At 49.1% G+C, this 25,353-nt stretch overlaps 1 non-coding gene and 1 pseudogene across 1 annotated transcript; one reads left to right on the top strand and one right to left on the bottom strand.

Annotated features, from left to right (window-relative positions):
• Nucleotides 1-23,304, top strand: part of LOC138273942 (neuronal acetylcholine receptor subunit alpha-7-like) — a 28,240-nt pseudogene extending 4,936 nt beyond the window's left edge.
• On the bottom strand, nucleotides 6,397-6,523 carry LOC138273973 (small Cajal body-specific RNA 4). The gene has a single exon (XR_011200344.1). It is a non-coding gene; the product is annotated as a small Cajal body-specific RNA 4 (non-coding RNA).
• Nucleotides 23,305-25,353: the final 2,049 nt, after the last annotated feature.

Below are 25,353 nucleotides of genomic sequence, written 5' to 3' on the forward strand. Positions count from 1 at the left end.
CCCACTCCTTTTTGGGGTACCTCCCTGTGAGAAAAAAGGAGGCAAGGTAACAGGACATCCCATCTCCTCCTGAGTTTTTCAGGGAGTCCCATTATCATTCCTTTGAGAGTTTTATTAAACCTCTCAACCAGACCATTTGTTTGTGGGTGGTAAGGGGTGATGAACTTGTAGGTAACACCACACTCCTTTCATGTTGCTTTTAGGTATGCAGACACGAAGTTGGTACCTCTGTCTGATACCACCTCTTTAGGAAAGCCCACTCTGGAAAAGATTCCCAGGAGGGCTTTTGCCACTACAGGAGCTGTAGTGGTCCTTAAAGGTATGGCTTCAGGATATCTTGTGGCATGGTCCACTACCACCAAGATAAATCTTTTGCCTGAAGCAGGAGGGTCAAGGGGGCCAACTATGTCAACCCCTACCCTTTCAAAGGGCACACCAACCACTGGAAGTGGAATTAGAGGGGCCTTTCAAGTGCCACCAGTCTTGCCACTGGCTTGGCAGGTCACACAGGACTTACAAAAGTATTTGGTGTCCTCTGACATAAGAGGTCAGTGAAACAAGGGGACAAGTCTTTCCCAAGTTTTCGTCTGGCCCAAATGCCCAGCCAAAGGAATGTCATGTGCTAGAGTGAGACAAAACTCTCGGAGCAGCCAGGAGATTGGTCATTCCCCTGCAGTACAATGTTTTGGGTCCCTTGACTCTGTGTACAAGAGGTTATCTTCCCAGTATACTCTATGACTGTCACTGACATCCCCATTTTGCTGCTTGACAGCTTGCTGTCTGAGACCCTCTAATGTGGGACAGGTTTGCTGTGCCACACTCAGCTCTTCCCTGGCAGGCCCCCCTCCACCCAAAAGGTCACCAGTGTCTGCTGCCAGCTCCTCTGGTGTAGGTTCTGCACAGGGAGGAAATTCCTCTTCCTCAGAAGGGGAATCATCTGTAGAGGGAGGGATAACGGGTAGGGATTTACCCTTTTTACCGCTAGCTTTAGGGAGCACTTGGTCCATTGATCCAGGATCCAAGTCACCCTGTCCTTTTTGCTTTTTGGCCTGAGCCCTGGTTAAAGCAAAAATATGCCCAGGAATGTCCAGCATTGCTGCATGGGCCTCCAACTCCACTTCTGCCCAAGCTGATGTCTCCAAATCATTCCCTAGTAGACAGTCTACAGGTAAATCTGTGGCTACCACAACTTTCCTTGGATCAGTAACCCGCCCCCCCAGTTGAGATTCACAACAGCCATGGGGTGGCTAAGAGTATTGTCATGAGCGTCTGTCACTTGGTACTGCTGACCAAGTAGGTGTTGTTCAGGGTGGACCAGTTTTTCTATCACTATAGTTACACTGGCTCCTGTGTCCCTGTAGGCCTGAACCTCAACATCATTTATTAGGGGAAGTTGCTTGTACTTATCCATATTAAGGGGACAAGCTACCAAGGTGGCAAAATCAATGCCACCATCACAGACTAAAGCAGCCTCTGTGGTCTCCCTAACAAGACCAACCCCAACTACATTGCCAATAGTGAGCCCAGCTACACCCATGGATTGGCTATTAGTAGTAGATTTCCCACCACCACTGCTATTACTAGGTGGACTAGAATTTGCAGCAGGGGTTGTGGTGGTGGAAGGTTTGGTGTTTTTCTTTGGACAACTGGAATCAGTTGCCCAATGGCCTTTGACTTTACACAAATAAAACCAAGGCTTTTTAGGTTGATTATTAGAAAAGGATTTGGACCCACCTCCCCCAGAGGATTTTTGTGGGCCTGATGAAGACTCAGAATGCTTACTTTTGTCCCCACCCTTCTCAGAAGACTTACCATCCTTCTTCTTTCCATCCTTGTCACGCCCTGTATGAACTTTTCTGTTCACCCTTGTTCAGACCCATTTGTCTGCCTTCTTTCCCAATTCATGGGGAGAGGTCAGATCAGAATCCACCAGGTGTTGGTGCAACAAGTCAGACACACAATTGTTAAGAATATGCTCTCTCAGAATAAGATTATACAGGCTTTCATAGTCAGAAACGTTACCGCCATGCAACCACCCTCCCAAGGCCTTCACTGAACAGTCCACAAAATCTGTCCAGTCTTGAGAAGACTCTTTTCTGGTGTCTCTGAACGTAATCCTGTATTGTTTAGTGGTTAAGCCAAATCCATCCAAGAGTGCATCTTTCAAAACTTTGTAGTTATTGGCTTCTAACAGTAAGGAGCCTAACCCTACCCTTTCCAGTGAAAAATGGTCACAAAATAGCAGCCCACTGCCTTTGAGGAGCCAACTGTACCATACAGGCCCTCTCAAGTGCAGCAAACCACTTATTAATGTCATCCCCTCCTTGTAACGGGGGACTATCTTGTGCAGATTCCTGGAATCTTGCTCTCTAACAAGATTGCTATCAGGAATACTGCTGCTGCCACCATGGGGAACTAACCCCAACCTCTGTCTTTCCTTCTCTATGTCTAGGGATTCCCAATCTAAGGCCAGCTGCCTCTGTTTAAGCTTCAGTCTGGTCTTTTCAACCCTCAACTTTTTGAGTTCCCTTCCTAAAAAGTTATCCTCAGGGTGGGTGTGTTGGTAATGCTTCGACACAGATGAAATATGGGAAGTTTCAGAGGGGGACCTGCCCTAACTCTCTGGACCCTGGTAACCTGGCCTCTAGGGATAAAGGATGCCCTACTGTTGTGGGAACCTCTATCACTGCCAGCATCACTAGGTGCCCTGCTAGGGGGCAGACCATTGTCAGAACCCTCCCCCAGTTTCTCCAGGGGACTCCTCTGAATCAGACTGGGAAGCTTCTCCCTTTTCCAACCTCTCATGTGATGGTCCAGACTGGTTCTGGTCATCTACAACAAGCATGTTAAAGAGAAACTCTTTTGTAGGGTTCTTTCCTATACTCAAACCTCTATCCAGGCAGAGACCCCTCAAACTTGTATAGTTCAAACTCTCATATGTTGCATTAACAGTTTTGGGAGTGGGCTCTACAACCGACATGCTAGTATAGGTTTAAGGATAGTGAGAAAGAAAAACGTTTTAGAATTTTTAAAAAGCACAGAAAAAACTTTTTCTAACTTTGGGAATTTTTTTTAGAAGTTTTCAAAAACTTTTCAGAACTTAGTTAAAAGTTTTAGGATAGAAAAGTAAACTTTTTTGGTTAAGTGTACATATACTGAACTATTTGGTATATGATTCTCTTATGAAAAGTACAACATGACAAAGTGGTAAAACAGTTGCAAGTACTTATCCCACCGCTGCACCACCAATGTAGGAGGCTGGCCTGGCTTATAGTGGGTAACTTGTGGTACTTACACCCTGTGCCAGGTCCAGTTATCCCTTATTAGTAGAATAGAGGTGTTTCTAGCAGCTGAGGCTGATAGAAGGTAGCTATGGCAAAGCTTAGGCTGAACTAGGAGACATGCGAAGCTCCTACTATATCACTTATATCATATAGCACAACATCATAAGAAAACACAATACTCAGAGTTACTAAAAATAAAGGTACTGTATTTTTATGACAATATTCCACAAGTATCTCAGTGGGTACCCTCAGTAAGAAGGTAAGTAATATACACAAGTTATATGTACACAAACCCAAAACAGGTAAGTAAGAAAAGTAATGCAAACAGTGTAGAATTACAATAGGATGCAATAGGTGAACATAGGTCTAGGGTCAACACAAACCATATACTCCAAAAGTGGAATGTGAATCACAAATGGACCCCAGACCTATGGGAGCTTGTAGAGGGTCGCCGGGACTGTAAGAAAACAGTCAGGGTGTCCAAGATACCCCACACCAAGACCCTGAAAAGTAGGAGTAAAGTACACCTACTACCCCAAAAGGACACAATAGTCGTGATTGGGGGATTCTGCAAGAACCACAACCACCAACAAAGCACTGAAGACGGATTCCTGGACCTGAGGACCTGCAATGCAAGGGGACCAAGTCCAAGAGTCGCGATAGTGTCCAGGGGGGGCAGGAGCCCAGGAAACCCCAGATGAAGGTGCAAGGAAGCTGCCTCTGGATGGAAGAAGCTTAGGATTCTGCAACAACGAAGAGAGCTAGGAACTTCTCCTTTGGATGGAAGATGTCCCACGGCGTGCTGAAGGTTGCAGAAGTGTTCCCACGCAGAAATACTGCAAACAAGCCTTGCAAGCTGCAAGGGTCGCAGTAGAGGTTTTTGGGTGCTGCTGGGGACCAGGAAGGACCAGGATGTCGCTCCTTGGAAGAGGAGACAGAGGGGGCGCTTAGCAACTCAGAGAGTCCTCACAGAAGCTGGCAGCACCCACAGAAGTACCCAAACAGGCACTTAGAAAATTTGTGAACCGGAGCTGTCTCAGAGTCACAAAGGAGGGTCCCACGACGTTGGAGGCCAACTCAGAGGGTTGAGCACTGCAGGACAGAGTGCTGGGGACCCAGGCTAGGCTGTGCATGAAGGAAATCCTGGAGGAGTGCACAGGAGCCGGAGCAGCTGCAAATCACGCAGTACACAGGTTTGCAGTCTAGCGTGGGGAGGCAAGGACTTACCTCCACCAAAATTGGACTGAAGGATCACTGGACTGTGGGAGTCACTTGGATAGAGTTCCTGTGTTCCAGGGACCACGCTCGCCAGGATGAGAGGGGGCCCAGAGGACCGGTGATGCAGTCTTTTGGTGCCTGTGTTAGCAGGGGGAAGATTCAGTTTACCCACAGGAGATTTCTTCTTGGCTTCCAGTGCAGGGTGAAGGCAGGTGACCCCCAGAGCATGCACCACTAGGACACAGTTGAGAAAGCCGGCAGGATGAGGCGCTACAATGTTGCTGGTAGTTGTCCTGCTACTTTGTTGCGGTTTTGCAGGCGTCCTGGATCAGTCCGCGAACGATCCTTGGCAGAAGTCAAAGAGGGAAGTGCAGAGGAACTCTGGTGAGCTCTTGCATTTGTTATCTGAAGAATTCCCCAGAGGAGAGACCCTAAATAGCCAGAAAAGGAGGTTTGGCTACCAAGAAAGGTAAGAGCCTATCCGAGTGGGTCTCTGACGTCACCTGCTGGCACTGGCCACTCAGAGCAGTCCAGTGTGCCCCCAACACCTCTGAATCCAAAATGGCAGAGGTCTGGGACACACTGGAGGAGCTCTGGGCACCTCCCCTGGGAGGCACTGGTCAGGGGAGTGGTCACTCCCCTTTCCTGTGTCCAGTTTCACGCCAGAGCAGGGCTGGGGGATCCCTGAACCGGTGTAGAATAACTTCTGGCTTGGTCTGGAAGTTCACAAGCCTGCAACATGGGAAGATGCACAGAGCGAAAGCACAGAACTGCACTGGACTAGATTACTCAGACTCTTAAACAGGCTTGGTGTTGAACATTAATCTTATCCTAGGGGCTCAATACACAATATGCAATGCAAGAGAGCGAGCTCCACAAAAGAAAACTATGATGCAGACCGGCTCACAGTTCAACATTCAAAGCCCGTATTCTGTAGGAATTATGCTCACCGTGACGTCCAGATGAGGCCCTGGAACCATTTCTCTCTGGGAGTTCGGTTTTTATGCCCATAAGAGGTGGAATCGACCAAGACATCACGTTCCTGTCAGCAAAAACAAAAATGTTACTGAAAGAAGCGATACCCATGATTTCAAGAAGCAAAAATATTATTTTCTGGTACACCCACAGCCTACTGGAAGCCTAGTCCTCCTTCTGAATTTTACACAGAAGTTTAGCCCTTCAAGGACATAGAGATGTATGTGGAAGGGCAGAGGGAAAACAAAAAAGTCCAAAAAATAAACCACCACACAAAGCACCATCTTCACCCCTTGACCTTTCATCACCAAGTACTGCCTGTAACTATCTTTCTCTACAGTTAAATCTAGGCTTGCCAGGTTACCGATTGATCTTCCACTTCACAGATTTAATGAAAAGTATGCATTTTGGTGCAAGTTGGATCTGTACAGAAAGTTTGTCTGTGGTCGGTAACACCAAAACTGTGAGCATCAAGAGCTACTGAAATAGTGTGGGGTCCTGCTTTCTAATGTGGGCAGAATATTGCTTACACTTGAAAGCATTCAACTTTGTGTCCATGTTGTATTAAGGTGTCTTTGAGAGGGCAATTTTTTTTTTTTTTTTTTTTTACAGTTTTGGTAATATCGGTCCTATTAGCAAGCTGCAAAAAAGACTTTCACGTAACAGATGGACTTCTTTTACCTGATGTACCCCCAGAAAGGATACAATAAGACATATTGGCGTGGGTGCTATAACATCGCCCATACTAGACGTCACTCCAACGGTGCCCACAGGAAATGTAGAACACTGTCGGAAGCTAGAATACTATCCCTCGCCCCAGTGATCGCACTGAAAGAATTCTCCCACTGTTCAAAGCCAACACAGCCATGATGCATACTGCCACTAGAGCGCAACAACAATGAGCAAATGAGAACAGGGCAAATGTAGGAAGTAGTAACACGTCACTAGCTCTTCTTGAAACTGACAGTTCTTTACTTCCCTTTACTCTAGGGGGATAGTATCAGCAGAGCCTTACTTCATAGGCCCAACCTTCTTAATCCTCCATTAACAAAAACATTGGCTGTAGCTTTAGGGAGGATTTGGTACAGAATTTGACAAAATACAAATTTATAATTCCGAATGATTTTACTCAGGAGGATTCGGAAACCTGAAAGCCAACTGTCCTCATAAGGATAAAAATACACAAAATAAGATATGGAAATAGTTTATTAATTATCGAACGCTATCTCAGAAAACATACTGAATATCATATCAATTTACCTCACAGTTACCATTGATCACATCTGCCAATTAGTAGCTCAGATATCCCAATGTTAATATGCTTGATCATGTGTTCCCATTAGTAGTGACTATGACTCAGCGCAGCATCTAACCATTCAGCAAGTTACAAGTCGCAGGGTTCTTTACGTAATGCACCATGAACTGATCGTCCATGTGCCTGGAAGTGTGTCCCGCTCCCCACTCTGGTGCATCAAAGCTTGTCATATGGAACAAATCAAAGACGTGCTTCCGGGCACAAATTAAGTAAAAACCCTAAATATGTTAAACCTTGTAAATGCCTATGTAGCCATGGATTAATCCCCATTACGTGCATCAGTTATTAAACTGCACCCAAGAAGATCATAGAATTCGGTAACTGAGCACAGAGTATTACAAACTGAGAATTTTACTATTAGGTGAAAAACAGTAACTAGATTGTGCCACAGCAGCGCCAGAAGACGACAGGAAGAGAAATTAACCTTAACACTGGATAGAGCTGCTGAGATGAACGACCTAGAACAGATTGACAAACTATTTATTCAGTTGTCCCTTTTAGTTATTTTGGCCCGTGAGGGAAGACGGGGCGCGTTGAGGATCAAGAAAGTCGGCTTGATCAAATCAGAAATCCTCATGAGGCAGTACAATATTTAGGCTGCACTGAATTAATCCTTGCAAAAAGTTAAGGTGCAAGATAGAGGTGGTCATTACAACCATGGCGGACGGTGTTAAAGCGGCGGTAAGACCGCCAACAGGCCAGCGGTAAAAAGTTTGCAATTACGACTGTGGCAGAAACCACCAACAAAGACAGCCACTTTAACACTCTGTCCGCCACGGCGGTACAAACAAACATCTCGGTGGTCACCGCCAACAGACAGGCAGAGGACAATGTACCTGCCACACTATTATGACAGGCCAATCTGCCACCTTTTCCGGGGCGGATACACCGCGGATAAAAACACGGCGGAAACAGGAATCTCAAAGGGAAAACGCTCACCTCTAAACACTCCACGAGGAAGGAGGACACCATGGACCCGGACCTCCAAATTCTCCCTGCGATTGTCTTCCTGCTCCTGTACCAGGAGCAACAACGCCGGCGGCAAAGACCACGGTGAGTACTGCACCTACGACACAGGGGAGAGGGGAGGGAAAAAACAGGGACACACACACACGCAACACCCCCACCCACGACAACACACACACTAATACATATTTATACATTATATTAACACCCCCCAACCCCCCCCCCGGAAGAATGCAAAGACAAAAGGAAATGAGTGTAACCATTGTAATATATCAAAAATCAGTAAGCAAAAATCGACATTATTATTATACACTATTAACAAAATATACACCAAGATTATTAGTCCAGATATTGCACCATTTATAGTCCGTGGATCACTGGGCCCACAATGCATGGGCGGGGCCCACACATGATACCAGATCAAAACAGAGAGAACACTGCAGGGGCATCAGATAGAAATACAACAGGCACCTCTGGGGGAAGGGAAAGGGTGGCACCTCAGCCGGATGAGTGCATGACGCCAGAATCACGAGGGGCCTCCATGCCCATTGATGTATCCTGGGAAGTGCAAAGCCACAGTCTCTCAAGTCTCTACAGTGGGTGGTTTGCCCACTGATCAATCCTGTGGAGTGCAAAGCCACAGTCTCTCTAGTCTCTACAGTGGGTGGTTTGCCCACTGATCAATCCTGTGGAGTGCAAAGCCACAGTCTCACAAGTCTCTACAGTGGGTGGTTTGCCCACTGTTGCATCCTGGGGAGTGCAAAGCCACAGTCTCACAAGTCTCTACAGTGGGAGGTTTTCCCACTGATCAATCCTGGGGAGTGCAAAGCCACAGTCTCTCAAGTCTATACAGTGGGTGGTTTGCCCACTGATCAATCCTGGGGAGTGCAAAGCCACAGTCTCTCAAGTCTATAAGGTGGGTGGTTTGCGCACTGATCAATCCTGGGGAGTGCAAAGCCACAGTCTCTCAAGTCTCTCCAGTGGGTGGTTTGCCCACTGCTGCATCCTGGGGAGTGCAAAGCCACAGTCTCTCAAGTGGATAACATTCTCCACTGGTGTCTGGAGGGGGCTTTGTGCCCAGAGTGCTTCATCCTGTGAAGGACAGACAGAGTGGATGCATGTCTACACTGGTTCTGCAGGGGGACTGGTGCCCAGAGTGCTTCATTCTGTGAAGTAGAGACAGAGTGGATGCATGTCTACACTGGTTCTGGAGGGTGATTGGTGCCCAGGGTGCTTCATCCTGTGAAGGAAAGACAGAGTGGATGCATGTCTCCACTGGTTCTGGAGGGGGACTGCTGCCCAGAGTGCATCACTCACCCCGTGACGGTCCCTGTTGCGTCAGTGCCCCTGCCGCTCATGGCTAGCGGTGCTTGAGTTGGCGGTCCTTGCCCTGTGCAGCGGTGCTTGAGTTGGCGGTCCTTGCCCTGTTCAGCGGTGCTTGCCCTGTGCAGCGGTGCTTGAGGTGGCGGTCCTTGCCCTTTTCAGCGGTGCTTGAGTTGGCGTTCCTTGCCCTGTTCAACGGTGCTTGCCCTGTTCAGCGGTGCTTGAGTTGGTGGTCCTTGCCCTGTTCAACGGTGCTTGCCCTGTTCAGCGGTGCTTGAGTTGGCAGTCCTTGCCCTGTTCACCGGTGCTTGCCCTGTTCAGCGGTGCTTGAGTTGGCAGTCCTTGCCCTGTTCACCGGTGCTTGCCCTGTTCAGCGGTGCTTGAATTGGCGGTCCTTGCCCTGTTCAGCGGTGCTTGAGTTGGCGGTCCTTGCCCTGTTCAGCGGTGCTTGCCCTGTGCAGCGGTGCTTGAGTTGGCGGTCCTTCATTGCCCAGCTGGGCTGGGGCTGGCTCTCCTTCATTGGTCAGCTGGGCTGTGGCTGGCGGGGCTCTCCTGGGCAGGTGGGCTGTGGCTGGCGGGGCCCTCCTGGGCAGGTGGGCTGTGGCTGGTGGGGCCCTACTAGGCAGGTGGGCTGTGGCTGGCGGGGCCCTCCTGGGCAGCGACGATGGGGCTGGAGGTGGCCTCGACGATGGGGCTGGAGGTGGCCTCTTGGGCAGCGACGATGGGGCTGGCGGAGGCCTCCTGGGCAGCGACGATGGGGCTGGCGGGCTTCTCCGCCGTGCTGCTCGTCCCAGACTTGCCGGGTTTCTTCTGGCCCTTCCCCACCTTGGGAGGAGTCAGAGCTGAGTCCACACTGCCACCGGGACCCCTGGGAGCAGCTTGGGTGGCTGGAGTCTTCCCCCTCTCCCGCCGGGCACTGGCCAACGTCTGGTGCTTCACAGGGGGGGACTGGCTGTGCTGTGGCTCTGTGACACACTGGCTGTCCTGGTGACCGGTGCACTCCACATACCTGTGACAACAGGCACCACTGGTCCCGGAGATTTTGTGGCTGAGATGCTAGTTCGGGACCTAGGAGTTGGATGGGGGGGGGGGGGGGGGGGAGGGGGGGATAGGTTAATCGTGGACAGGAAAAGTTGTTTGGACACACTGGGACGGGTAGCTGGAGGGGGTTTGGGAGTGGAGGAAGAGGTGGTGGTTGTAGGAGGTGTACGTTTTGTGGTTTTGGGTGCAGGTGCATGCGCTGAAGGCTGTGGTGAGGTGGATGTATGTTGGGTGGGTGTGTGCCTGCGTTTGTGTATCTTCGGACGGGGCGTCACAGACACACTGGGAGAGGACACAGGGGACGTGGGAATGGTAGTGGGGGTGGTGACTGCACGTGAGCGGGGTGTGCTGGTGCGGGACGTAGTGGCTGTAAAGGTAGTGCATGCAGGTGTGAGTGTAGACGAGACTGGGAGGGAGGAGGGAGACGACGACGAGGGGGACACAGTGGAGGCAGTGGATGTTGGTGTGTCTGTATGTGTGTGATGCTTGCATGAGTGCCTGTGGGATGTGTGGTGCTTATGTTTGCCTGAGCTTCCCTTGTGTGGTGAGGTGTGTGCAGGCTGGTCTGATGGTGTGCTTGGGATAGGCAGAGGTAGAGGGGATTGGGTCTGGGTGGAGGAAGTTGGAGGGGGGAGGCCAGACACAGGGACAATGGCTGCTATCAGTGCTGAAGCCAGAGTTTGAAAGGATCGGTGAAGGGCCGCCTGACCAGAATGAATGCCCTCGAGGAATGCATTAGTTTGTTGCAACTCCCGTTCTACACCCTGGATGGCATTCACAATAGTAGAGTGCCCAACAGTGAGTGACCTGAGGAGGTCAATGGCCTCCTCACTGAGGGCAGCAGGGGTGACTGGGGGAGGAGCTGAGGTGCCTGGGGCGAAAGTGATGCCCACCCTCCTGGGTGAGCTGGCACGAGGTGAAGGCTGAGGGGCTGCTGGGAGGGCGGTGCTGGTAGGGGGGGGTGGCGGCTGTACCTGTAGAAGTGGGGGGCACAGATGTTGCCCCCACCACAAGGGAGCTCCTGTCCCCACTGTGGTGCTCCCCTTGCTCTCCGTCCCACTGGTGTATTCAGAGTCCGTAGTGTGGCCCTCCATGGCCATGTGGGATGCAGCTCCCTCGTGCTCCGGTGCCACTGCTCCTCCGCCTGATGATGCTAATGCACACAAGAACAGGGAGACCACAAAAAAGGGGGGTGGAAACAGAAGAAAGACATGTTGAGTGCATGGATTACTGCTACTGTTGGCGGACAAGACAGACACAATTGCGCTGTTGGGCTCTACAGTGCAATTCCTGGGAAATGGCCTACAAGGCTATGGAAGACATCTGTACACATAGATGACACAGGTGCATGAATAGCTGTACTTGGCACTCTACAGAGGTGGGGTGGGGGGCCACAGGGCCATGCCTTATGGAGGGGCCTAGCCTACGGTACTCGCCCTGGCCTAGGGAAACCCACAGCCCTCCTCCCCCACTCAGACACCTCCACTGCGCGCAGTCAGCTGAATGAGAGTGTACTCACCGCCTTGTGTCTGCTGTGGTGCCCTCAAGCGCCATCCAACTCCGGGTAGGCCACCACCAGGATCCTGAACATCAGGGGGGTCATGGTTCGACGGGCACCCCTCCCATGTTGGGAGGCCATCCCCAGCTGAGCCTCCGCCGTCTTCTTGCTCCAGCGGCGAATGTCCTCCCATCTCTTCCGGCAGTGGGTGCTCCGTATGTGGTGGAACCCCAGGGTCCGGACGTCCTTGGCGATGGCACGCCAAATATCCTTCTTCTGGTGGGCGCTGACCTACATGAAATGTACAGGGTACGAAGAGAAGTCATTACCAACTGCGCTGTCAAAGTGAGTGGGTCCCATCCCTACCCTTGCCATGTGGCACATGCACCCACCGTCTTTCATGCACGCATAACTCTGCCCCCTTCATTCTTACAACCAGCCCTCTCCACACAGGCATAGCCCATACAACATGCTCCCTGTGAACTTACCTGTTGGTCTGGAGGACCGTAGAGCAGCGTGTACTGGGGGAGGACCCCATCGACAAGCTTCTCCAACTCCTCCGATGTGAAGGCAGGGGCCCTTTCCCCAGATGCACGAGCCATTGTCTCTTCCAGACCGAGGTCACAGCAGCACTTGCAGTGTAGGTCCTCTCCTGTTGAAGATCAGGTATCGTGTGATTCAACAGCTAGAAAATGGCGGTCACGTCCGCGGCAGTCATGTCCACGGCGGTGCGTACCATCACCGCCGGCGTACATCGTCATTGGCTCCTGGGACCCATAGGGTCCAATGTTAACCAATGCAGCATTGCGCTGCGGTCTTCGACCGCCTACCGCGACGGTGTACAACGCCAGCGCAGTTACCTCACATCGTCCCACTTTACAGGTCAGACAGCCGCCATTTCAGGGGCCCACATGGCCTAATTACCAACTGCGTCACACATACCTAGGCTTAGTCTCAACACACATACAGGCCACATTTTGTGTGTGAATGGTGTTCTGTGTAGACTGTGGGTACATACCTCTGAGTTGTTTAACTCTGTGCTCGCTGTTGTCCTTCATAGGCACCGTCCGCTGGGACATGTGAGGAGATGGCGGAATCCTCCGGTGTACTGACCGCTGGTGGACCTGTCGACAATGGAGGGAAGGAATTTGATTATCACCTACAGGTTTGACCGTGCCACAATCCAGGAACTGTGCACCCAGTTGGAGCCAGACCTGATGTCAGCAATCCGCCATCCAACAGGAATCCCCCCTCAAGTGCAGGTGCTATCAGTGATCCATTTCCTTGCTAGTGGGTCTTTTCAAACAACTGTGGCCATGGCATCAGGGATGTCCCAGCCTATGTTTTCCAACGTATTGTCCAGAGTGTTGTCTGCCCTGCAGAAACACATGCGGAGCTACATCGTTTTCCCTCAGGTGGAGGATTTGCCTACAGTGAAAGGTGACTTCTATGCCCTTGGACATATCCCCAACATCATAGGTGCCATTGATGGGACCCATGTGGCTTTGGTTCCCCCCCACAGGAGTGAACAGGTGTACAGGAACCGGAAGAGTTATCATTCGATGAATGTACAGATGGTATGTTTGGCAGACCAGTACATCTCCCATGTGAATGCCATGTTCCCTGGCTCAGTGCATGACGCCTACATCCTGCGGAATAGCAGCATCCCTTATGTGATGGGTCAACTCCAGAGGCACCGTGTGTGGCTATTAGGTGAGCACCTGGAAGCAAGTCAGTGGGAATGGTTGGCTGGGTCTGGGGATATCCCTACAGGTTAGTGTGTGTCTAACAGTTGTCCCTCGCCATTTGCGGGTGACTCTGGTTACCCCAACCTGTCATGGCTACTGGCCCCAGTGAGGAATCCCAGGACAAGGGCAGAGGAACACTACAATGAGGCCCATGGGAAAACTCGGAGGATTATAGAGCAGATCTTCGGCCTCCTGAAGGCCAGGTTCAGGTGCCTCCATATGACAGGTGGATCCCTATTCTACTCACCAAAGAAGGTGTGCCAGATCTTCGTGGCCTGCTGTATGCTTCACAACTTAGCTTTGCGACGACCGGTGCCTTTTCTGCAGGAGGATGGTCCAGATGGAGATTTTGTGGCAGCTGTGGGGCCTGTGGACAGTGAAGACGAGGAAGGAGAAGAAGAGGACATCGACAACAGGAAAACGGTGATCCTGCAATACTTCCAGTGAGACACAGGTAAGAATACAAACCTGCCTACTACATGTACTTTAACACTACTACCTCTCTACTGTCTGTCCTTTTCACCCAGTGTATGGTCACTGAGTTGTCACTTTCCCTCATGATTTCACAGATGTGGGTCCCACTGTGTGACATCTGCTTTGTTTCCTCATGGACTAGAGCTGTGTGACATAGGTATGTTGACATTACAATTGAAAGAGCGTTTTGACACTGTAAGGTAATGCCTCCTTGGCATGGTTACCCCCTGACTTTTTGCCTTTCCTGATGCCAAGTCTTTAGTTGGTCTTTACTGTACTTCAGCAAACACAATTATCAGTCAGTATACAGGTAAGATGAAGTCTTTATTGAGAAACTCTGAACTACAGCCTAGCAACCCAACAAGAAAATGTTACCTAATCCCCTCAGATTTCAAAACACGCTCAACCTATACAGGTGTACCCCAAAAACACTGAACCCTAAGCCTCAAAACAATGTGCGGCCCCATCTTGTCTCCCTCATTTACTCAAGACCTTTTAGATTTGCATTCAACGTATATTTGTTAAGGTGGTGATGGCACAGTGGTTGAGAAGACAGCTTTAAGATTAAGAGTACGCTAGTAAATAGGATGAGAAATGCACTTGTATTTCCAATCAGCACCTTTTAAGTGCTCAATACCATTTCCTGGCACCCGTAACAGATGTAAAGGCATGTGCCACAACAAAATTCAGAGCCTAGCTCAAGACTTTCACCTTATTGTGGACAAATGCTACCAGTTTCAGAGTTAAAAACCGCAGCATGAATGCTGAATGTATGAAGATAAAATGGGTGGTGGGCAAATATAATTTCAGGAATGGTAAACATCTTTGACGAAGTTTTCCTCCTATACAGGATTCCACAAGGGAGGACAAAAACTCTGGAGGAACACAAAAGCACAGTTTAATTCCCCAACATCCACATTGTGGGACATACTGTCAGCCTCTGAGGAAGAATTGGTAGGGACTTTAAGTGTAAGCGAAAGTGAAAATTATTTGAAGTGTGAATGGTAGATTATATACAGAATTGCAACACCCTACCATTGACTTGTTCACAAAGCTTGAACGTTACAGCTTCCAAGAAGCAGGACCAATTACTGGAGCAACAGTGCTTTTTAGGACATCACTTAAGCAAAGTAGGTCGCATCCTTCAGAAGGGCCCAGGTGAGCATATAAGTCCCATGGAAAAAGGTATTTTAACAGGAATAAAAATATGAATAAGCCACACCGAAAGTTCTAAGAATCACCAAGTATACTGGTAAATCATCAGGTCTTTGGTCATTAAGAAACAAAAAAAAAACACATTGTACAGGCCTGAAGTCGTGGACCTGGAGGCAAATGAGAAACAAACATTTGACATGGGGAAAGAGACTGAGAAAGAAGAGAACTGTTAAGTGTGGGATATGTTAGAACGATTGGGTAAGTTCAATCTTTGTCACTGCAATCATGTTCTGGCCTAGTTGTCAATAAATAAAATACAAAAAAACAACTACTGGAGAAAGGGTCCCATAAAATATAAGTAATAAGGGCACAATTCTTCTTTGCATGGTTTAAACGTTCTTACAAATAAGAATTTTATTAACCAAGATACTGCAACGTGTGTGCTACTTCCATTTCACAGAGTCCAAAGTGTGGTACAGACGCGGACAATCAATATGGTATTTGCCAAAAACAATCACTGATGCGAAGACATGGCTGTAAAAGAAAACCGGAAGAACAGGTAGCCTTGACATATGCAGCAAGTAAATACATTAGTTTCCTGTAAATGGGGTACTGAAAATAAACAATGCAATCAACTGAAGGGGTAGGTGGTCACACCCAATAAACAGGGGGGAAGCAAACAAAGAAAAAAAAAAAATGGAGAAAAGATATGCCTCATTCCAGTGCCCTAGAAAATATCAGAGGTATCCAAACTTCACTCGGAAAGTTAGTGCCAGACTGGGAAGTAAAAAGGAAAGAAAGGCATTCAGCAATAGGCGATAGTATTCAGTTGGCCAAGGTTTAGACAGGGGGTAATTATCTGCTAAGTGCCACAGTAACAAGGTAAAGGTGTAAGGCTCTAGAGGTCTCTCACTCAATTGGACGCTCAAAAAAATGTTGGGCCAACAAGCTAAACAAAGGTGCGTCAGACTTGATAGAGTTAGTATGCCAAAGGCAAATGCAGGTTCAAAATTCGCTCGTAAAAAAAAAAAAAACACAGCCGATCAAGACAAATTACAATGTCCTTTCATTTTGGACATATACACAATAAAAACAAACATTACAGCACCCATTAACTGGCTCTTCATAACAGACTTTCATTAATGAAGGACACTTGAAAGTCAATGGCACATTATATGTGCTCGTTTCAGCTCCATATCCAATTTCTGTAATTGCGATTCAACTGGGAACAGTAGTTCCAAGACTAAAAAGAAATACGATGATGCATAAAATGTGTTAGCTGAACACAGTTCCTGCTCTCATGACACTCTGCAAGTTGTTTCTCCACACGCTGTTCAAATTCCAATCTACGCCTTCAAAATTGGACAAAAAAAAAAAAAATAGGTGCCAACTCCATTGGGAGGATATCAAATAACCTCTAATGGAAACAAAAGAAATTACTGCACCTCACATTGTATGAAGGTTAAGAAATAGTTGTCCTTTAAGGTTTAAATCTAAGTGTTATTAAATAGTTCATGCTGCATTATTGCTACTGAGAGTTCGCTATGGACAGCCTGTTGCCAGTTGGGTCATGGTGCCATCCAGAAAGGCATCTGTTGCTGGGCACGCTGCTGCATGGTAGATGGAAATTGTCGACTAGAGTTCCAGCTCTGTCCAAATGTACTTGCTTTTTTGTGACTGCCCTGATCTTCTTCTTCATCTGATGAGTCTCCAGCATATGCCACCAATCCCACTACCTTTTCGGATGTCTTCATCTTCTTGCTTGGGAACTCTGGGAACACACAAAAAAAAACAAAAAAAAAAACACCCCCAACCCAAACAAGGACAAAATGGTCGATTTAGTTAAAAGAAAATTGTTAATAGTAAAATTGTTAGTTGGACACCGTTTCACGATCCCACAGGATCAATGGCAGCCCCCAGGTTGGAAGTCGCATGAAACAGCATCAGCATCCGCAAACAGATTCATCAGGCACATGTAAGAGAACAGAGAAAGAAGAGAAGAAAAAAACAAACAAAAAAACAACACAGAACAACAAAAGAGAACAATTAGGTGTGTGGAAAAATATCAGTCACCTTTTAGGCTTTTTTTTTTGTAGATGACAAACTAGGACGAAGAAGCTTGCAAGAGCAGAAGGTGAAAAGTGTAGTGTACAGTGTTGATATCACTGGCTTCAGGGAATGGAACATCACATCCCCAACTGTATTATATTTAGGCTTTATGAGTTTAGGCAAGTGTATTTGTCATTAACTCTTGTGAACAGAAGAAATGTTACCGTCCCTATAAACATCTGTTTGTTGCACGTAGTGCTGTAGAATCACGGGCTCTACATACACCCACCATCTAATTATAGCTCGGACTGTGGCTGCTTGTTTTTTGTTTGAAGTCTTTAGAGTCAAGAGGTACCATACGATCCCTTCTTTAATTGGTAGTAAACATGGGCACTGACGCCACTGTTGTACAAGCTACTTACCTTTGGTAACGATATATCTGGTAGAGACATATTCTAGTTGCAGATTCCTTACCTTCGAATTTCCCCAGGTGTCAGTCTGGATCTGGATATTTTTTCTTTCAGCAGTACCTCTGTGCGCCGTCAGGGGGTTGCTTCTTAGTGTAGCACATTTTGATGCGTAAGAGCACCCATCTTGAAATGGTCTCTTCTGCACAAACTTCCCCTTCTTTGCACCCACATATGGTTGATCATCCACCCGGAAGTCTTTGCCTGGATCCAAAAAGAGCGTTGGAGTTCTACCTTGATCGTACCAGTGAAGTCTATCCTCTTCATGAGAGGGATGTGGGGGTGCAAAAGAGGTAGGCAAAGTGATGGACTGCCCGACATAGAAGGGTGTCACTACTTTAGGAACAAAAGGAGCCCTTGTGTGAAGTACCACTTTGTCAGGGTGTACTGCCAGGAAAGGTGGTCAGATGAAAGAGCTTGGAGCTCACTTACTCAAAAGGCAGAGGTGAAGGCAGCTAAGAACACAGTTTTGATGGTTAAGAGCTGTAAAGGGCAATTGTGAAGAGGCTCGAAAAGGGCACACATAAGGAATGTTAAGACTAGGTTCAGATCCCATTGGGACTTGATGACTGAGATAGGAGCAAAAAGATGTATGAGGCCTTTAATAAACCTCCCAACAATGGGAGATTTGAATAAAGAATGTTGATCTGGTAACGGGGATGTGGAAGTATGCGTCTTGAAAGTCCAACGCCGCCATCCAGTTTTCTGGGTCCAGGGCAGATATGACCTGAGCCAATGCCAACATTTTGGACTTCTCCTTTTAGAGGAAGAGGCTGAGGGACTGAAGATCTAGTATAGAACAAAGGCCCTTGTCCTTTCCCGGCACAGAAAGTAGCGGGAATTACAACCACGACTTACTTCTGGAAGAGGGACCCTCTCTATAGCTCCTTAGGCAAAAAGGCTTGGACTTCCTAACGGAAAAGTGCCATATGATCCTCCGATATGCAATTGTATGAAGGTGGCATGGCTGGAGATGTCTCGAAGGGGAGAGAGTAGCCCCTCTGGACGATCTGGAGGGCCCACCTGTCCAAAATAATGGATTGCCATTGGGGCAGGAGATGGCGAATCCTGCCACCAACTGGTTCCTGGTGTGCCTGCAGACTAGGAAGGTTTGGAGGCTGAGGAGGGGGCGGAAGTGAACTAGGTGACCCGCTGGCTCTCTGATCCCCGGGAACATGGGATCCCGTGTCCACGCAGGGGCAGTACAGCATGTGTGGGTCAATGACTGGGGGGAAAGAAAGCGGTTGGGTGCCCCTTCAGTAGCCACAAAAGGAAGACTGTCCAGTCTTTGATTCCCTATCCAGGGGTGCGGTAGGAAATGCGCCCGATGAAGCCTGGATGTCAAGGCTCTCAGGCGTGGGATGTTGAGTGAGGAATTTGGGGTCTGATGGTGCAGGTCTATGGCGGCTGGCAATCATCCTATTCACAGGAGCCCCTGTGCTTGGTCTTGACCAGGTACCCAAGAGGACGTCTGTCAGTGTTCGTTAAATGGGAGAAGAGGTTCGGAAGAGGAAGAACTAGGTTGAAGCACCCTGGTTAGGAGATTAGTCCTGACCTCCACAGAAGGAAGCTCGAGGTCCAAGACCTCAGCCGCCATTCTTACCAACATTGAGTAAGAGCTCCCCTCCTCCGTAGCCACAGATGGGAGACAGCATGCCAGCATCAGGGGAGGTGTCCACTGGTGTTACTCAATTCCTCTACCTAGTCCATGGTAGGGTCACGCTGGTATTCCAAAGAGTGCAGCAGCCCCTCTACAATCCCAGTGGGTGTCGATTGACGCCGTTCTGGATCGAGGTCGTCAGGTATAAGTATAGGATCGACATCGATTCTGGGCACAATCAGTGTCGGGAGCGTCAACGTCAGACCCAACGCTGGGGAAGGTTGCGCTGGTACAACTGGCATCTGGACGGATCCAGAAACTGATCCGGAGGGATCTTCCGGAGTCGGGGCCAAAGCCGATGACTTGGAACCCAAGGGGGCCCCTACTGACTCACCTGGGCCTAAGGGGGCCGAGGGTGGGTCAGACTGCCCAAAAATGAGGCGCATGGCCTCAGAATTCTTTTAGTTGGGCAGGGGTGACACCAGCTCCCAGGAAGTTGGGGAAATGCGGAGCAGACCCAGATGCAGGCTCCGATGACGGAGGCCTAGAGTGCTGAGCTCATCCCTAGTCCCATCATCCGAACGAAAGGGTGAAGTCGAGGGTGAACGTTTATCTTCTTCGACTTTTTCCTTGTGACCCAAAAGCTCAGAAGACTTTGAGGGCGAAGAGTGGTGTTGAGTCCACAGGCAGTCTCGAGACCTTCCTCTTGATCGAGACCAGGAGCAACGTGGAGCCGAGTGTTGGGCCACCAGCAGCTTTAGGGACTGCTCCCTAAAAGCTTTCGGATTCATGGCCCAACACTCTGAGCACGACTTCGGGTCATGGTAGCGCTCCAAACAATAGATACATGAGGTGCATATCCGTCACCAACATAGTTCGGTGACAGGAGTCGCAGGGTTTGAGGCTTGTCTTAAGTGACATTCCTTGACGCACCCCCAATCTTGTCACAGAAAGTTCAACAAAACAGTCGCTGGTAGTAAAAAATGACTGAGGTAGCTCTTTGCCCGGATCTGCGCGAAGGCTGGTGCGGAAAGAAAATAACTGACGTCAGCGCACCAGGGTGGCGCCTATATACGTCTGGGACGTCATCAAGGCGACCACGACGACACCCGCGGCACACAGGAGTTACTGCTCAAAGAATTATCTCCGGATCCAGGCTTACGCCTTGGGAAATTCAATGGTAAGGAACCTGCAACTAGAAGTCTCTATCAGTTAGATTATTTTCGCACAAAGGGTGAGAGAAAGTAGTTGGTGTGACAGTATGGCGACTATGTGTGTGCTGTAAATGAGGACAGGTGAAAAATGGTGAAAGCCTACCTCCGCTGGCTTCGAAGAAGGTAAGTTTTGCCTTTTGATCTACACTACATGCAACAAAGAGATGCTTATAGGGTTAAAAGACCCATTCGTAGCATGTTTGGTTGTAGATACACATGCCCTCCATCATGTGTAAAGCAGTACTCTCCTAAGCGACGGTTAGCCAGTGAAGGGTGCAGATGTCCAATTCTAGCTAGTAGGGAGAGCCTTGGTTAGATCCGTTTGCCTCCGCAGAGAATGCGCAATGTCAGCTATTTTGCGCGTTGGGGTTTCCAAGGCGGCACTCGCTCGGAGACGCTTTTCGTCTCCGAGTGGAACTCCGGTCTCCTCTACACCTTCCTGCCTATCCCTCTCCTGCCCAGAGTTCTCAAGAAGATCAAGAGCGACCGGGCCCAAGTTATCTTGCTGGCTCAGGACTGGGCTCGAAGACTGTGGTATCCCGAGCTACTGAGCATGTCCATCGATCCTCCTCTCAGACTGCCTCTTCGGACGGATCTTCTGTCGCAGCAGCAGGGGACAGTCCTTCACCCGGACCTTTCCAACCTCTGCCTTCATGCGTGGAGATTGAGCGGCAACAGTTGACGGCATTTGCCCTTCCACCCGAAGTCTGCAATGTTATCTTGGCAGCCAGGCGTCCTTCGACTAAAACTGTATACGCCTGTTGTTGGAATAAATTTGTGGCATGGTGCACCAACAAATCTGTTGACCCCCTATCTGCCCTTCTTTCAGAGGTTCTTCTGTTCATTCTTTCCTTACCCCAGCACGGCTCTGCATTGGGCACCCTTAAAGGGTATCTGTCTGCCATTTCCGCCTTTCTTAGGCTTCCTGATCAGCCCTCACTCTTTAAATCTCCTCTTGTGAGTAGGTTCTTAAAGGGGCTCACCCACTTATTTCCTCCCACTCCCTTCATCATACCTCAGTGGGATCTTAATCTTGTGCTTACTTTCTTGATGCGTACTCCCTTTGAGCCTATGCATAATTGTCCCTTACAGCTCCTCACATTCAAAACTGTCTTTCTCATCGCCATCACCTCTGCTCGCAGGGTGAGTGAGCTTCAGGCCCTTTCTTCAAAGCCTCCATACTTATCGTTCACCCCGACAAGGTGGTGTTACGCACTAGGGCTTCATTCCTTCCTAAGGTGGTTACACCGTTTCATGTAGGCCAGTCCATCACAATGCCTACCTTCTACGCACCCCCACATCCTTCCCATGAGGAGGAGAGACGCCACCGTCTGGATCCAAAAAGAGCATTGGCGTTCTATCTCAATCGTACTAAAGACTTCTGGGTGGACGATCAACTCTTTGTTGGCTATGTGGGAGCGAAGAAACGGAAGGGGGTGCAGAAACGTACCATCTCTCAATGGGTGCTTCTTTGCATCAAATGTGCTACGCTTTGGCGAAAAAGCAACCTCCTGAAGGCTTGTGGGCTCATTCTACCAGGGCCACTGCTGCATCCACTGCGTTAGCATGCGGAGTTCCTGTCCTTAATATCTGTCAGGCAGCTATGTGGGCGTCTCTGCACACGTTTGCTAAGCATTACTGTCTGGACAGCCAGGTCCGACGGGACGGCTACTTTGGTCGTTCGGTCCTGCAGGACTTTCTAGTATGATCTTAGTTCGCAGCCCACCACCGAGGATGGCATTGCTTGGGTATCTATTCTAAGATAAGGAATCTGCAACTAGAAGTCTCTATCAGATGTACAAGTTACTTACCTTCAGTAACGATATATCTGGTAGAGACATATTTTAGTTGCAGATTCCTTACCGCCCACCCATCCTCCCTGCTTGTGAACTGATTTCTAGGGACAGGGATTCCCCCTTTGAGGTCCTTACCTCTAGCGCACCAATATCAAAGTTCTTAGCGGCTCTGCGCTCTGGCGTGGAAAGTCATTAAAAGAAACTGACGTCACTGCATGAGTGCGGCGTCTATGTACTGCTCCCGACATCATCAGTGTGACCACGATGCCTACGACGCCTGCGAAGTCAACCGACGCCACCTACCGACGTGCAAGGGTATTGCTCGAAGAAAAAATCTCCGGATCCAGTCTGACGCTTAGGGGAAAATTCTAAGGTAAGGAATCTGCAACTAGAATATGTTTCTACCAGATATATCGTTACCGAAGGTAAGTAACTTGTACATATATTATAAATGTAATATTGTTGCAGCAGGAAAGCATTAACATAATGTTTAAGAACATCCATTTCTGCATGTCCTGTAGCTCTCCCTCAGGTCCGCTAGTCTTAAACCCTTGTTCTCAGTCTTTTGGTGTTGACAGGGTGAATAGGGTCTTGTGAAAAACTCTGCTTTATGCCCCTCTGTGTCTTTGCTTTCCCTAGGTGCAGATCTTTGTTCTGAAATGGTGTGCCTGGTTCCTGAGGATGAAGAAGCCTGGGGAGGAAGCTGAGCCAAGGCCCCAGTGTACCCCAAGCCTTCTGAGTTGCAGCTCTGACAGCGAACACACCACTCCTGACCGGCATGGCAGTGGTCCTAACAGTGCCAATGGAAACCTACTATACATTGGATTCCGAGGCCTAGAAGAGCTGCACCATACCACTGGCAAGACCTCAGACCTTTTGCACAAGCAACCTGACTTCCCTGCTTCTCTTTCCCTGCACTCCAATGGGGTGCCGCCCAGCGGGCACAGTTCTGAGCCGGGTGATCCCCAACTTGAGAAGATCCTAGAGGAGGTGCAGTACCTGGCAGATCGTTTCCGTAGCCAGGATGCAGACGAGGCGGCCTGCAATGAGTGAAAATTTGCCGCCACAGTCATTGACCGCATGTGTCTGGTGGCTTTTACCATCTTCAACATCATCTGCACTATTTCCATCCTGATGTCAGCATCAACTTCGTGGAAGCTGTATCCAAAGACTACATCTAGGGATAAGCCACCCTACCTCGGGTTCAAGGTCGGATTGAGGAGACTGGTTCATGTGGCTGGTCTTTGTGTCGCTTAATGCAAGGGCCAGCAAGGACAAAGGAGGAGGAAAGAAGCCTGGTGACCTGCACAACTTCCACCTGATGGCTGCCCAGTGTCAGTACTGCCACTCAGAATCCTGGACAGTGTTGTGGGTGGACATTTTAGAGTACTACATTGCACCGGGCCTTTCGTGCCCCTCCTTGTGGAAGTCCAAAAGCAGTTTATGCCAGTTGTTTCAAACCGCTATAATGAGAACTTGTGGTTTGCTTACAACAAGGCATTCTCATTTGTTGCTAGCGCTACCATTTGCAATTGTAGCATGTGACCCTTGCAACTGGCCATTATTTGTGTTATAGGTAGAGCAATAGCACAATCTATTAAACTATATGTAGGAAGTTGGCACTATAAATACTATCTCAAAGTGAAAGATAGTGTGCACAGAGTCGAAGGCTTCCCCTTAAGAGGTTAATAGTGGCAAAATTAGTTAATTCTAATGCTTTATTTTGTGGTAGTGTGGTCGAGCAGGAGGATTATCAGAGGGTAGTGTTAAGCATTTGTTGTACACACACAGGCAATAAATGACGAACACACATTCAAAGACTTAACTCCAGGCCAATGGTTCTTATATAGAAAAATATATTTTCTTAAGGTATTTTAGAACCACAAGATTCAAGATTTGAGGTAAGTACATAAAATGCAAGGTACTTCACACACGTAAGTATGGAACTTTGATTTCAAACATTAGTACACACAGTTTAGATTAAAGTGGCAATACGCTATTTTAAAAGTGGACACTGCAAAAATCAACAGTTCCTGGGGGAGGTAAGTTTGGTTAAGTTTCTCAGGTAAGTAAAGCACTTACACAGTCAGTCTCCTGGGCATAGGCAGCCCACCATTGGAGGTTCAAGGCAACCCCAAAGCCACAGCACCAGCAACACAGGGCCAGTCAGGTGCAGAGGTCAAAGGAGGGCTGAAAACACATAGGTGCCTATGAAGAACAGGGGTGCCCTGGATCCAGTCTGCTAGCAGGTAAGTACCTGCGTCCTCGGGGAGCAGACCAGGGGGGTTTTGTAGAGCACTGGAGGGGTGGGGGGTGGGGGACGGACACAAGCCCAAAAAACACACCCTCCGTGGCACAGGGGCGGCCGGGTGCAGTGGACAAAGTAGGCATCGGGTTTGCTATTGAAAGCAATGGAGGGACCCGGGGGTTACTTAGGCGATGCAGGCAAGGCACAGGGGTCTCCTCAGGCCAGCCACCGACTGGGCTAGGAAGAGGGCTGCCTGATGGTCGCTCCTGCACTGGAAGGTGGTACCTCTCTGTCCTGGGGGCTGTGGTTCAGTGCTTGGTCCAGGCGTCAGGTTCCTTGTAAACTGGCAGTCGCGGTCAGGGGGAGCTTCTGGATCCTCTCTGCAGGTGTCACTGTGGAGGTGCAGGGGGGTCGACTCAGGGTACCCACGTCATCGTAGTCGCCTGGGAGTCTTCTCTGCAGTGTTGGTTTACCTGAACTCGAGCAGGGGGCATTGGGTGCACAGTGTGAAGTTTCACGCTTCCGGCAGGAAGAGAGAGTTCTTTAAAAGTTGTTTCTTTGTTGCAAAGTTGTTTCAGTTTTTGACCAGTGCCGCTGTTCTCAGGAGTTTCTTGGTCCTTCGGGTTCAGGGCAGTCCTCAGTCCTCAGAGGTCGCTGGTCCTTGTTGGATGCATCGCAGTGCAGGTTCTTAGAGTCTGGAAACAGGCCGGTAGGGCTGGGGCCAAGTCAGTTGTCATCTCCGCAGGGCTTACAGGTCAGCAGTCCTACTTCTTGTTGTAGGTTGCAGGAATCTGATTTCCTGGGATCAGGGTCGTCCCTCAATACTAAATTTAGGGGTGTGTTTAGTTCTGGGGGCAGTAGCCAATGGCTACTGTCCTGGAGGGTGGCTATACCCTCTTTGTGCCTCCTCCCTGAGGGGAGGGGGGCACATCCCTATTCCTATTGGGGGAATCCTCCAAACTCAAGATGGAGGATTTCTAAA

Source organism: Pleurodeles waltl, unplaced genomic scaffold, assembly GCF_031143425.1.
Source record: "Pleurodeles waltl isolate 20211129_DDA unplaced genomic scaffold, aPleWal1.hap1.20221129 scaffold_127, whole genome shotgun sequence".
Lineage (NCBI taxonomy): Eukaryota > Metazoa > Chordata > Amphibia > Caudata > Salamandridae > Pleurodeles > Pleurodeles waltl.